General features: G+C 47.5%; 1 long non-coding RNA gene across 1 annotated transcript; it reads right to left on the reverse strand.

The window, feature by feature from the left end:
• Window positions 1–10,633: 10,633 nt before the first annotated feature.
• LOC120369988 lies at window positions 10,634–12,615 on the reverse strand. The gene is made up of 3 exons (XR_005583542.1): window positions 12,563–12,615; window positions 11,527–11,608; window positions 10,634–10,723 (listed from the first exon to the last, which is right to left on the reverse strand). It is a non-coding gene; the product is annotated as an uncharacterized LOC120369988 (long non-coding RNA).
• Between the last annotated feature and the right edge of the window lie 368 nt (window positions 12,616–12,983).

Consider the following 12,983-nt stretch of genomic DNA (forward strand, 5'->3'; position numbering starts at 1 on the left):
ATTCTTTTTATTTACCTTATCTTTTTATCTTTACGGTTTTAGGGTTCACACAGGGAGGGGTGACCAGGGCTGGAGCAAGAATATTTTGCACCCTAGACGAAACTTCTACCTTGCGCCCGCCCTCCCCCAGCCCTCTCCCCAGAGCATCGTTTATTATAAACTTTCAAAAATGAATACTGCATAATGTGGCATTGTTCATTAGAATTAATACACATTCGGCTTGAACATTTATTAATTTCATTATTTAGTCTACATATCTATCTGTTGAGGCTGCATCAACTGAAAACAAAAAAAAATGAAATTTAATTCCTATCAGTTCTTATTCTTGTTCACTATTAAAAGTAAAGAATAAAGAATACATGTCACTTACTAACTATGAGTCACTATTTGAATTTCATCAACCATTTGACGTAAACATCGAGTAAGAGATCAGGATGACTTTTCCTTAAAATTAAGCACTGTTGATTGTAATCAGAAATACACCCTTTTTAGTCATGTATACGTCTTTCCTTCATTCTTTCATATCAAAATCTACTACATTTTATTCTACCTTTAGAATATCCAATTATTGTTATTAATAAAATTTATAAAATTAGAATGGCGGATACTCCATCGTACAACCGACAATATCAATATGACAAATTCCAATAACCTACACACGCATATTCGCACATGATAAACATATACACTCAAATACTTAACATACACACACAATTGAAGTACTAGCGAAATGATGCAGCAGCAATGGCCAGAATCTTAGTTCTGAAACAACTGAACAAAAATAGTTAGCCTCAGTCAACAACCTCCAAAAACTAGTAAACTTAGCATTATAAACAGCCTGTCAGAATGGGTAATGGCTGCGCGCGATGAGAAAAATGACATCATTGCCACTTTGTACCGTAGTGACGCAGTACGCCTGTGCCCGCAACGCAGAGCTAGCGTAGGTAGGGTTACCATATTTGGATACAATGTGATTGTCAGAGAGGGAGGATTTGGCCCATGAAACAATAACTGTATTAAGATGCAGCCTGTGAAAAAGTTTGAGAAACCTTGACTTAAATTTCTTTGGTGACATGATGTAATATTCAGTATTGCCAACCTCAAACATTCAGAACTCATGAGTTGGGCCCCCACAAAATCACTTGATATCTGACCTATCAGTCCTAGTTCGCTAGTGGTTGCAGCGGCCCTGGGGGTGACACACACACACTCCCATACACCTCTTTCACATGGGGTGTGTGCGTGTGACTGACTGACCCAGGGCAGCCCAGAGGATTCCGGGGGCTCGGGGTCTTCGGCGGCGGGGGGCCCCGCTTCGGTGGTAAGTCGGCGGGGGGGGGGTCCTTCCGTTCCGGGACCCACCGCCAAAGTGCCCCAAAGACCCACGGCGGGGACCCCCCTCCGCCGAATTACCGCCGAAGCGGGACCCGCTGCCAAAGTGCAGCCCCCACCGTGGGTCTTTGGGGCACTTCGGTGGCGGGTCCCAGAACAGAAGGACCACCCCCGCCACCGAATTACCGCCGAAGAGCCGGCTGCACTCCGGCGGCGGGTCCCGCTTCGGCGGTAATTCCACAGCGGGGGGTCCTTCTGCCCTGGAGCGGAAGGACCCCCCGGCCAGCAAAGACCGGGAGCGAAGAAGCTCCAGGGGCCCGGGGCCCGTGAGAGTTTTCCAGGGCCCCTGGAGCGAGTGAAGGACCCTACTCCAGAGCCCCCGAAAAACTCTCATGGGGGCCCCTGTGGAGCGCGGGGCAAATTACCCCACTTGCCCTCCCCGGGCGGCCCTGGACTGACCCTCCCCTCCATGCCTGGCTGGGCCCCTGGGACGGACCTACCTCTCCTGTGTTCCCAAGGCAACGTGTGTATATGTGTGTGTGTGGGGGGGGGGATGCAAGATCACATGCCCCCTTCCCCAGATTTCTATCAGGGTTCAAACCAGAATGTGGCCAGCAGCATCCTTTTGGCACTGTGTGGGACGGAAGGGACAGGAGCTGCTTCCAGCTGCAGGGGAGGAGGAGGGGGAAGGGATGACCTGGTAGGGTGACCAGATGTCCCAATTTTATTGGGACTGTCCCGATATTTGCTTATTTGTCCCGCGTCCTGACCTACCTTCAGTTGGGATGCGAATTGTCCTGATATTTTTCCTCCACTCCAGGCCGGCGCACAGGCTTATGCCCCACCCGTGCCCTGACTCCGCCCCCTTCTTCCCCCATTGGATCCCTCCCCAAATCCCTACCCTGGCCCTGCCCCCATCCCCACCCCCACCCTGCCCCAAATGCCCGCTCTGGTCCTGCCTCTTTCCCAAGCACACTGCATTCCTCCTCCTTTCCCCTCCCTCCTAGGCTTGTGCTGATCAGCTGTATGGCCGCGCAAGCGCTGGAGGGAGGTGGAGACAGAGTGGAGGCAAGTTGGTGGGGGCGGGGGCAGTGCGTGGGGCTCCAACGACTGTTTTTTAGTTTTGTTTTTGTTTTGCTGGAGGGAGCGGGGAGGTGGAGAGGGAGCAGAGGCAAGCTGGTGTATGTGTGGGGGGGGCGGGGAACTCTTTTTTTTTTTTGCTCCCCCCCACCTCCTGATATTTCATCTGTGTGATCTGGTCACCCTATGACCTGGCCTGTATCTTTGCAGAGCTCATCTCCCTCCCCCACCCCCCCTCTGTGGCTGGAAGCAGGTTGTCCCTTCCTGCCCACACAGTGTGGAAAGACAGCTAACACCTCCAGGCTGCTGCTGGTCATCTCCTGTCCCCCAGCTATAGCATGAGCAGGAAAGGGTTAAGCCCTAAGGATGCATTGTGCACCAGGGCTCAGGGAACCTGACTGCAGGGGCTTCAGTGAACCGGGCCAGAGATGGCTCAGGAGGTGAGGGTGCCTAGGGGATGGAGCAGCCCCACACTCCCTGGGGGGCAGGACCCAGGGTGGGCAGAGGGGGCGGGTGAAGAGGGTGCTAAGCCCCGGCCCCAGGGCCTGCTGTGGAGCTTGCAAGTTTAGGGCATGAACAGGCTGGAAATCGCCCCTCCCCATCCGTCACTCCAGAGCTTACCTGAGGGGCAGAGAAGCTTCCCCAGGCCAGCACTGTGTGGGGCTTTGGCACATGCAGGGCTCGCCTTCTCCTGGCCAGCGCCGCAGGCCGCAGGGTCTTGGCTTTCCTGGGGTGTAAGCCCAGCCAGAGGCAGTGGGGGAAGGAAGGAGCATGCCAGCTAGGCTGTTGGTGAGCTGAGCACTCCAACCAGGGGCCGGTTCTCCGCACAGCACTGGGGGTGGGATACGCCCCACCGGGGGGGGAAGGGGGGAGGGAGAATATGGAGGAACAGCAGGGCTGGTAGGGGGAAAAGGGCAAAACAGAGAGAGGACAGCGAGAAGGGGAGCATGTAAAGGGCTGATGAGTGGGCAGCAGAGGCGACATGTAACTGGCCCGCTGCCTGGCACCTGCCCGCACTCATCAGCCACCGCAGCTCACAGCACGCAGCCAGTGCCGGCTGGAAACAAGAACGTGGGCGGGGCCCTGCTGGCCAACACCCGGCACGCTGCGGGGCTGCGCTGACAGACCGGCATGGGGGAGTCGCCAGCCCTATGCACTGCATCTTCACCCCACCACTAGCCTTGCACACCCACCCCCATCAGCATCCACTGGATCCCCCCTCATTGCTAGTGGGCTGGTGGGCAGGGATCCAGCCAGCAGCAGGATGCTCCAGTACTGATGAAGGGAGACAGAAAATACGGTACAAGTTGCCTGTTTTTAAGAAAGTCAGGACACCTGCAGGACGGCTTAAATAAAGGACGTCCCTTTAAAAATGGGACATCTGGTCACCCTATTCGTAAATGATCTGGAAAAAGGGGTAAACAGCGAACTGGCAAAATTTGCAGATGATACAAAATTATTCAAAATAGTTTAATCCAAAACTGACTGCAAAGAGTTACAAAGGGATCTCACAAAACTGGGTGACTGGGCAACACAATGAGAGATGAAAGTCAATGTTGATAAATGCAAAGTAACGCACATTGGAAAATATAATCCCCACTATACATACAAAATGACAGGGTCTAAATTAGCTGTTACCAATCAAGAAAGAGATCTTGGAATCCTTGTGGATAGTTCTCTGAAAACGTCTGCTCAATGTGCAGTGGCAATCAAAAAAGCTAACAGAATATTGGGAATCATTAGGAAAGGAATAGATAATAAGACAGAAAATATCATATATTGCCTCTATATAAATCCATGGTGCGCCAACATATCAAACACTGCATGCAGATTTGGTCACCTCATCTCAAAAAAGATATATTGGATTTGGAAAAGGTACAGAGAAGGGCAACACAAATGATTACGGGTATGGAACACCTTCTGTATGAGGAAAGATTAAAAAGACTGGGACTTTCCAGCTTGGAAAAGAGATGACTAAGGAGGGGGATATAAAATCATGAATGGCGTGGAAAAATTGAATAGGGAAATGTTTACTTCTTCACATAACCCAATGAAATTAATAGGCAGCAGATTTAAAACAAAAACAATTTCTTCGCAGTCAACCTGTGGAATTCTTTGCCAGGGGATGTTGTGAAACAAAACTGTAACAGGGTTACAATAAGAACTGGATAAGTTCATGGAGGATAGGTCCATCAATGGCTATTAGCCAGGGAGGGCAGGGATGCAACACCATATTGTGTGTGTCCCTAGCCTCTGTTTGCCAGAAGCTGGGAGTAGGCAACAGGGGATGAATCATTTGATGATTACCTGCTCTGTTCTTTCCCTCTGAAGCACCTGGTATTGGCCACTGTTGGAAGACAGGATACTGGGCTAGACAGACCATTGGTCTTACCCAGTGTGGCCATTATGATGTTCTTATATAGAACCCAGATTTATCTGCCTCTCTCCCTGCCCCCAACTGTAACCCATGAGACCCCACTCCCCTACCAGAGCTGAGATAGACCCCAGGAGTCCTGATGGGGTCTCTCTCTCCACAGAGTTAACAACAAAGTAAGAATATACATTAATATTTTAAACCTAACCAGTGTCCCTTAGGTGACTTGCCACAAGATGTCAGAACATGGTAGTATTAGAGGTAAGTGGGTCTAATATTTAATTTTCTTTCTTTTATATAGGAATTAGATATAGTGCTCCTGTCAGCTAATTGCTAAGTTATCTGCCAAAAAAAACTAGAGTTTTCAAGTGCCTAAATATCCCCTGGAATCATGGTTAAAGTCTCCCTCCCCCCAAATCTGAAATGGTGTCCCCGCCACAAGCCCTCTCCACTTTCACCTTTCAAAAGAAACAGAGCCATGCATGGATTTGCAAAACTGCAAGGGACCCATGAAGAGACAACATCAAAACAGCTCTTAGGGTCAATCCAACAACAACCAAAGCTGTTCAGGAGCCCAGTTTTCCCCTCTCCATATTACTCCCACAGTAATTACTCCCACTTGCTATCAGCAAGTTTGCTTGCTTGCTTGTTCTGTTGTGTACTTGAACTTGCCTTATGTAACATCCTGGTTACTAATGTGAATATAGAAGTTATAATTAGCCTGAAGCATCTGTACTTTACACCGAAGTAGTGTTTTAAAATTAATTTTTTTTCTCTCCATTAGATGTGGACTTTGCCACATTGAGAAAAGTTTATTCCTTTTATCTCTGATGCACAAAACTGCACTTTGATACAAACTTCTGGAGACTCAAGCAACCCATCCACACACTTAAATTTTAATTTAGTGCGCACCGGTCCTGGTCAGGATCAGGCCTGCTCTAGGCACCAGTAAAGCAAGCACGTGCTTGGGGCGGCACATTTCCAGGGGCGGCATTCTGGTTGTCGGCCGGGCTGGGCTGCGTGTCGTGCAGCAGCAGGGCCAGCAGCCAGAGCGCAGCCAGCGAGAGCAGCGCGGAGACGCACGGGCCGGGAGCGCGGCAGCGAGCAAATGATGGCCAGGTAGTGCTCGAAGCTGAGGCAGCCCAGGCAGAAGCGAACATGTTGAGCAGCACCAGGTAGCTGCTGAGCTTGCACAGCACCGAACCGAAGGGCCAGTGGAAGCGCAGCGCCGTGTAGGCGGCCCACAGCGGCAGGGTCACCACAAAGGCCAGGTTGGCCAGTGCCAGGTTGCCAATGTAGGTGTCAGCAGAGTGGTGCTTGGCCCCCGGGCCCTGCCACACGATGAAGATCACCAGCCGGTTGCCCGACAGTCCCAGCACGAAGACCAGCATGTAGAGCACAGGCAGCAGCGAGGACACCTTCCAGTCCGCTGGCCACTCACACTGCGTGCCTGGCCCGCTCTCGTTCGCCTCTCCATAGTAATAGTAGGGCTCGCCGCCCAGCGGGTCTGTGGCTGCGTCCTTTATGGCCCTGCACTGCACCCCACTGCCACCTATAAAGGGGGCTCCTGCCACTGCCCTGTGGTGCACCCAGAGACCCACCCCTGGCTGCCGCTCTGCCAGCCCAGCCCACTGGGGACCAGCCTGTCCCAGGCCAGGGTCCTGCCCTCCTTCCCAGGCACACCCGAGTCCAGAATCCCAGCCCCTGACCCAGGCACATCACTTCTCCCCCCACTTCCAGAGTACCCCCACCCCCACCCCCTGCCTCCCAGCAGAGTGAAGCTTGAAGAGAGACAGAAAGGGAACAAGGGGGGCTCCTGTTTGCTTGGGTTGGGGGCGGAGTGGAATCCTGGGGGAGCCAAAACAAACAAAAAAAAAACAAAAAAAAAATTGCAAACGTGTAAAAGCCAAAAAAAAAAAAGGGGGTGGGTGGGGGCTTCCAAATTTTATTTTGCTTGGGTTGGCAAAAAACCTAGAGCCGGCCCTGATCCTGACTTAGTGGGCACACTCAAGTCCCACTAAAGTCAACAGGTAAGGAGCACTCTCACCTTCCAAGAGCCACTCAGGATCTCCCAGGATAGAGCTCTCAAGCATTCAAAGGAAAAGCCCCCAAGCTCTGAAGCTGGCATCACAACACAAGACAAACCCAGCTCCCCATCCTCGAGGTTTAAACAGGACAAGCGGCACCTGCTTTCCTCACAGACCCGAAATGCGTCTCTGGCTGACAAGCACGTAGCCCGCTGCTGCTGCCCAACACACAACGCGTGCTCAGACCTACACCGGTTTATGGGCTTGCGTTCAAACCGGTCGCTCTGGATGCGAATCCAGATGTGTGGACCGCTACCCATTCAGATCCCTGCTCCCTTCAGCAGCTCAGACACCACCGCTGTGAGGGAGGGACAGACAGCCCCCATCGGGTCCTTAGCCGCCCCCCATGGTGCCGGACCGGCACTTACCGTCGGGGTTACTACCAGCCCCTCTCCTGCCCGGGGCTGGCCCCGCGCACCGCGTCTCTTACCTGCCCGGCTGCGTCTCTGCCCTCGGCTGCCGCGGGCTGCAGACTGGCACCGCCCGGCTGGGGAGGGCAGACGAGGGGCCCAGGGAGCTCCGCGAGTGACAGGCGCGGCCGGGGCCGCATTCCAGCCGGAGAGAGACTGCCCCGCCCGGCCGCAGGGAGCCGCGCCTTGAGGCGCGTCGCTGGTTCTTCACCAGCAGCCGGCCCAGGTGGCTGAGCATCGCGCCTTCCCCCAGGCCAGGGGAGGCGGGAACACCGGGCTGCTGCCGCAGGGGCAAATGCGGACCAGAGCCCCCCCCCCCTTGGCGGGGAGAGAGAGAGACAAAGCCTTTAACCTGAGGGGACGGGGAGCCGGGGAGGGTAAGGGGGGAACCCGTCTACCCCCACCCCGGGAGAAAACCATCCTGCACCGCAGTAGGGTGACCAGGTAGCAACTCTAAAAAACGGGAGAATAGGCGCCTATATAAGAGAGTCCCAAAAAACGGGACATCTGGTCACTCTACACCGCAGTGCTGGCGCATGGGGGCGCCACCGCCCCAGGGCTAAGAGCGAGTAGGGGACACCCCAACGCTAGGGCAGAGGCCTTGTGCTCCAGCCCGGTCCCTTGCTGCCTTCGGTCCGGAGAGCAGGGGAAGACCCCTCCCTTTCGGCCAGGCAACAAAGCCGGGGATATAAAGGAAGGGAAGGGATGCCATGTACTAAACTTGATCTTAGCGTAGTACAATACAAACAAAAGGGAAAACGCCTTAAGCTAACCTTGCCTCACAGTACAGTGCGCAACCTCGACGACAGACAAGAGGAACCAATGATTATAAAGGTCATTTCTTTGGTGAACTTGTTAAAACGTGTTAGAATTTACATGGACAAAATTGCTCAATACTAAACCTAGCCATTATTCTGATGTTTATTACAAATTTAGCAGGAGCTGGACTATACAGAAATGATCTTTGCTCTGATCCCACTTCCCCTCTTTGCTCCATCTGAGCCCAGTACTCTTATCAAGTACTATTAAGATAACAGGCAAACACTTTGAAATAGCATAATTGATTAGTAGCTATCTGTGAACTATGCCAGATTTTTTCAGGCACCTAGTTTCAGATTGCTAGAAACCTGCAAAAGGTTTAGGAGTGCTGCTGCTAGTCAAGATATAGCCTACAACAACAAAGAGCTGGATAGACAGTTTGCTGATGGAAGATATTTAAAAGGGTAAGCATTCCACTGGAACATGACAATTTTGTGAAAACCTGATGGGAACTGGGCAAGGTTTCCCTGCACACCTGCTGGGAGTCTAGGGTAGCACAGGGAGAGACTCAGAAAGGTAAGAAAGGGGCACTTTTTCCAAAACAGAATTTTGAGATTTCATTGCCATTTAGAACTACTGTTTCTGAAATTTCAGAATTTCCCAAGGAACAGGAATTCCAGTTTCTGTCTGCTCCATTAGTGACACTTTGTAAGTTAGAAAGGCAAATTCAGTTTGCTTAAAGCAATTGCTTCAGTACAGTTAGAAAGGACTGAAAAGAAAATCACCTTTATGAATTCACAATGAGGGGGAAGAATCCAAATAAAAACCATGAGATATTGAGGCAGGCTCTACATAAGTCAAAACTATACAGTATGACATTTCCCTTATCAAGACATGCAGGGGAATAAAATCTATTCCCATGTCTGTTTCAATGCGAAGGCCACAATTTTAGGGTGTAACACCCCTTCCCTTGCCCCCCCCAAAAAACCCTGCTGGCATTACCCACTATCTGTAAAATGTGGGTAATGATACCTGTACTTTGAGATCTACTATTACATATATGTAGGTCCACTGTGCTGTTAAAAGTCTCCATGGCACATAACCAATCTTCAGGGTTGGCCTTTGAGCCTAACGCCAAGGATTGAGCCCAACACTACAAAGTTTTGGTGGCTAAGCAACAGCACTGGAAAGGCAGTGGGAGGGAGAAATCACACTCTGAACTCAGAGAGGGATGTTGGCAAAATCCTTATGTTGGCACAGCTTCTAGCAGTAGGAATCTTTTTGCTAGCATAACTTATGGCAGTTGGAGAGATGGTTTAACTACACCAGCCAAATAATTCCTGCTGCTGGTATAAGCTGAATCTACACTAAAAGGGTCTTCGGCAGCATAGTTATACTGAAAACTAGTGATTGGTCAAGACCCACAGCATCTTAAAAACAGCTCAAACTATACCTCGATTATTCAAGTGGGAGAGTGGGGCAACCACCACAACAGAATGGCTGCTGCCTCCCCTGAGGGCATAATAAACAAGAATGGGGGCAGGCGTAGCAAATTCACGGCCATGAAAAACATCACAGACAATGAAATCTAGGCTTTTGGGTACTTTTATCCTATATTATACAGATTTCACTGAGGGAGACCAGTGCTTCTCAAATTCTCAAAAGGGAGTTGCAGGAGGGCCACAAGGTTATTTTAGGGTGGCAAGACCATGACCCTCTTACTACTGTGCCAACTTCAGAGTTGGACGGCATACCATACCATGCTACCTTTACTTATGCGCTGCTGCTGGCAATGGCTCTGCCTTCAGAGCTGTGCTTCTGGCCCGCAGCTGCCACTCTCCAGTTGTTCAGCTCTGAAGGCAGTGTCACCGCCAGCAGCAGCACAGGAGTAGGGGTATGCTTCCCCCCCCACAATAACCTTGTGACCCCCCACTCCTTTTTGGGTCAGGACCCCTATAATTACAACACTGACATTTCAGATTTAAATAGGTGAAATCATGAAATTTACCATTTTAAAAATCCGTTGACTGTGAAATTGACCAAAATGGACCATGATGTTGGTAGGGCTCTAAGCATATCAACTCTTCTCTCCCTCTTCCAACAGCCTCTTCATAGGAGGGCTTTCCCCTGCTGATCCAGCTGAACATCCTCCCAGCTGAAGTGGGGGGATAATGTATTGTCAAATGAAAGAGGGTTAAGTAAACCAGGTCACATAGAAATAGTTTTCATAAAATTATCAACAACAACACGACCTTGAAAACTTTTCACTGAAACGTTAAAAAAAAAAAAAAAAAAAGGTGGTTGATCCCCCCTTCCTGCCCCCCCAGCAAATTCAATTTGACTAGCTTTAACAGTAACAGGAATGTCACATGATTTACATTAACACTGAATTTTTGGTGTTTTATAAGTAAGATTTTGATGGAAAGACTTCACCACCACCACAGTAGCATCCAGTGCTTACTACAAGAAAAGACCTCACTATTTATAGGGAGACGTGAACATATTAAGGCCTGCACAGGGATTCTGTGGGAAACTGTTTTCTTGACCTTTTTGCAGGATCGGAGGCTTAGCTGAGTAGAATTACTTTTGCAGCGCTGAGTGTTTTCAAGATTCCAGTCATCCATTCATAAGTGATCCCATTCTTACATGAAGTTATTCCTTGCATGTGTCCTCTGTTTAGACTGCAAAGTGATATTATTTATGAAACACTATTTTCCAACAGATATAGTATAGGTCTGTAGTGAATGCAATAATAAAAAAAGTTGCAATATGAAACTGTCCGCACATTGGAATGAGTTGAGGCTGCCATAACCTTATTCTTATCCCTATTACTCTTGCTTTTGCAGCATGCTTATATTTTGACTTTACAATGTATCCGTTTACATTGTCTCACTGCAAAGGTACACAATAAAATATGAGTTTTAGTTGATCGGTTTCTATTAAGACAAAGATTTTCACAAGATAGGGATCTTAAAGATGTTCTCTCAGGGACAGAAAGCACAGCAAACTACACCTATTGCCGTAGTCAGTGGATGTGGAGATACACAAAACATATACAAATGTTTCATCATGGAAAACAAAGTACTAATCCTGGTTTGAGTTTATGGTATAAGTGTGTAATCACATGAGCATTTAAAGTGAACTACAGAGTGGCATATTTCACATTGCTTACTAACAGAACATGTAAATGAAAAAGATCTCTAGTATTTATAGCTGATACAAAACAAATCAGGTATCTGTTTCTTTTGGAGAAGCAGAAAAAAAAAGTAAAGTACTCTCAAAGCTTTTGCTATGCCATACAATTTTTCCATCATTAAGGACCAAAGAATAATATTTTTATATTTGGTTCTAAATATAGTCGCTTACATATTATGTATACTGTAAGCCACTCTCAACCACTACTTATATATTCAAATGTGCAATAAAAAGTTATCTGCCCTTATGAGTAGTATGCCCAAACTTTAGTCAACAATACAAAACTTACACATATAATCAATTGTACACGTTGTCCTTTGCTTGAAGGGCACGCAGTAGATATTTTTCATATTACATATTCATTTTTCAACCTAAATTCAAATTATAAAGGATTTAATTGTAGTGATTACTGATATTTACAAATAACTGGCACTTTCCAATATTTAATGTTTCATTTATACATGTGCTGTTTATCTGTAAATAACATTGTGTATCAGGAGTTATTCACTTATATACCAAGAAAGTAATTTACTTTAAAAAAATTTGACCATTGAATTTTGTATTTCTCTTTCTCCCTTTTCCCTCTTTGCCCCCTGCACCCTTCAACAAAATACCCCCCTGTCCCTCAAAAAATAAAAAGTGAGAGGTAAATACTCTTGGAAGCAAATAGCACAAATGACCATCTTCCAGAAGAACTGCGGAGTATATTAAAGAAACCAATGCACAACATCAAGCAGGACACAGTTCACAGGTTGGGAAATATTCAAGAAAGGAAGTACATTTACTGGACAATGCCTAAAGGCGATACAATTAAGTCTGCATAGATGGCTCCAAAAATAAATTAATTAATTTAAAAAAGGGACAAAACTCTTGATATTTAGTTTGTCAGGAACCAAAACTGTGAGGTTCTCATCAACCTTAAAAAGGGATTCTGGTTCCATTCCTTTGCCTCTCCGCTTCTCTTTTAGAGTTTACTAAATGGAGATAGTGACTTTTACCTGACAAAGCTTTGGAAAATCATCTTTGTGATGGGCTGAGAAATAAGGCTGAAATGCAAGATAAACCAATGGCACATGTTTCATGTAGTCTTATTTCCATTTATTTGTGATTTAGGATTTGAATCCAAAGTTTGTATATACGAAAAAACTAGTTAATAATTGTGCTCTTTTGAAAAACTATTAGTAACTGGACACCAATTCATACACAGTAATATGTTTTGACTATTGGTATAAGCCTATTGTACAGTATTTCCTGGATTCTCACATTCTAGAAGAAGTCATAATATAAAATGTAAAGAGAACTGTCTCTCAATTTAGCTTAATTACCTTATGGTAATCTTGCTTAGTTTTAGGGAAAGACCTCAGAAGGTTCATCTAACCTGTATCAGAATTAAAAATCCAAAGTGAAATTAGTTTCAACCAACCACACAACTCCTACACTTCATTTTAGTGGAAATCTTCTTTTCTTTAGGTCAAAAGCTTATGTTACTGGGTATTTTCTTCCTTGGCAAAAGAACCTGAAGTTCAACACCTTCATTTACCATTTGAGACTTCACACAGCAAGTTACATGGTGAAGATGTGTCCATTAAAGGGTTTTACAACAGCGTATGTTACAGACTGCTATCCTCATTGTTTTTTGGTAATTTGTAATCGTGTTGTTTCAACTTAGATATTTGGATTCAGACTTAATGCACTTAAGCACATAGGCATCATGGGTCATCATTAGCTAGATATTCATATGTAGCT

The sequence above is a fragment of the Mauremys reevesii genome, linkage group 8 (assembly GCF_016161935.1).
Source record: "Mauremys reevesii isolate NIE-2019 linkage group 8, ASM1616193v1, whole genome shotgun sequence".
NCBI lineage: Eukaryota > Metazoa > Chordata > Testudines > Geoemydidae > Mauremys > Mauremys reevesii.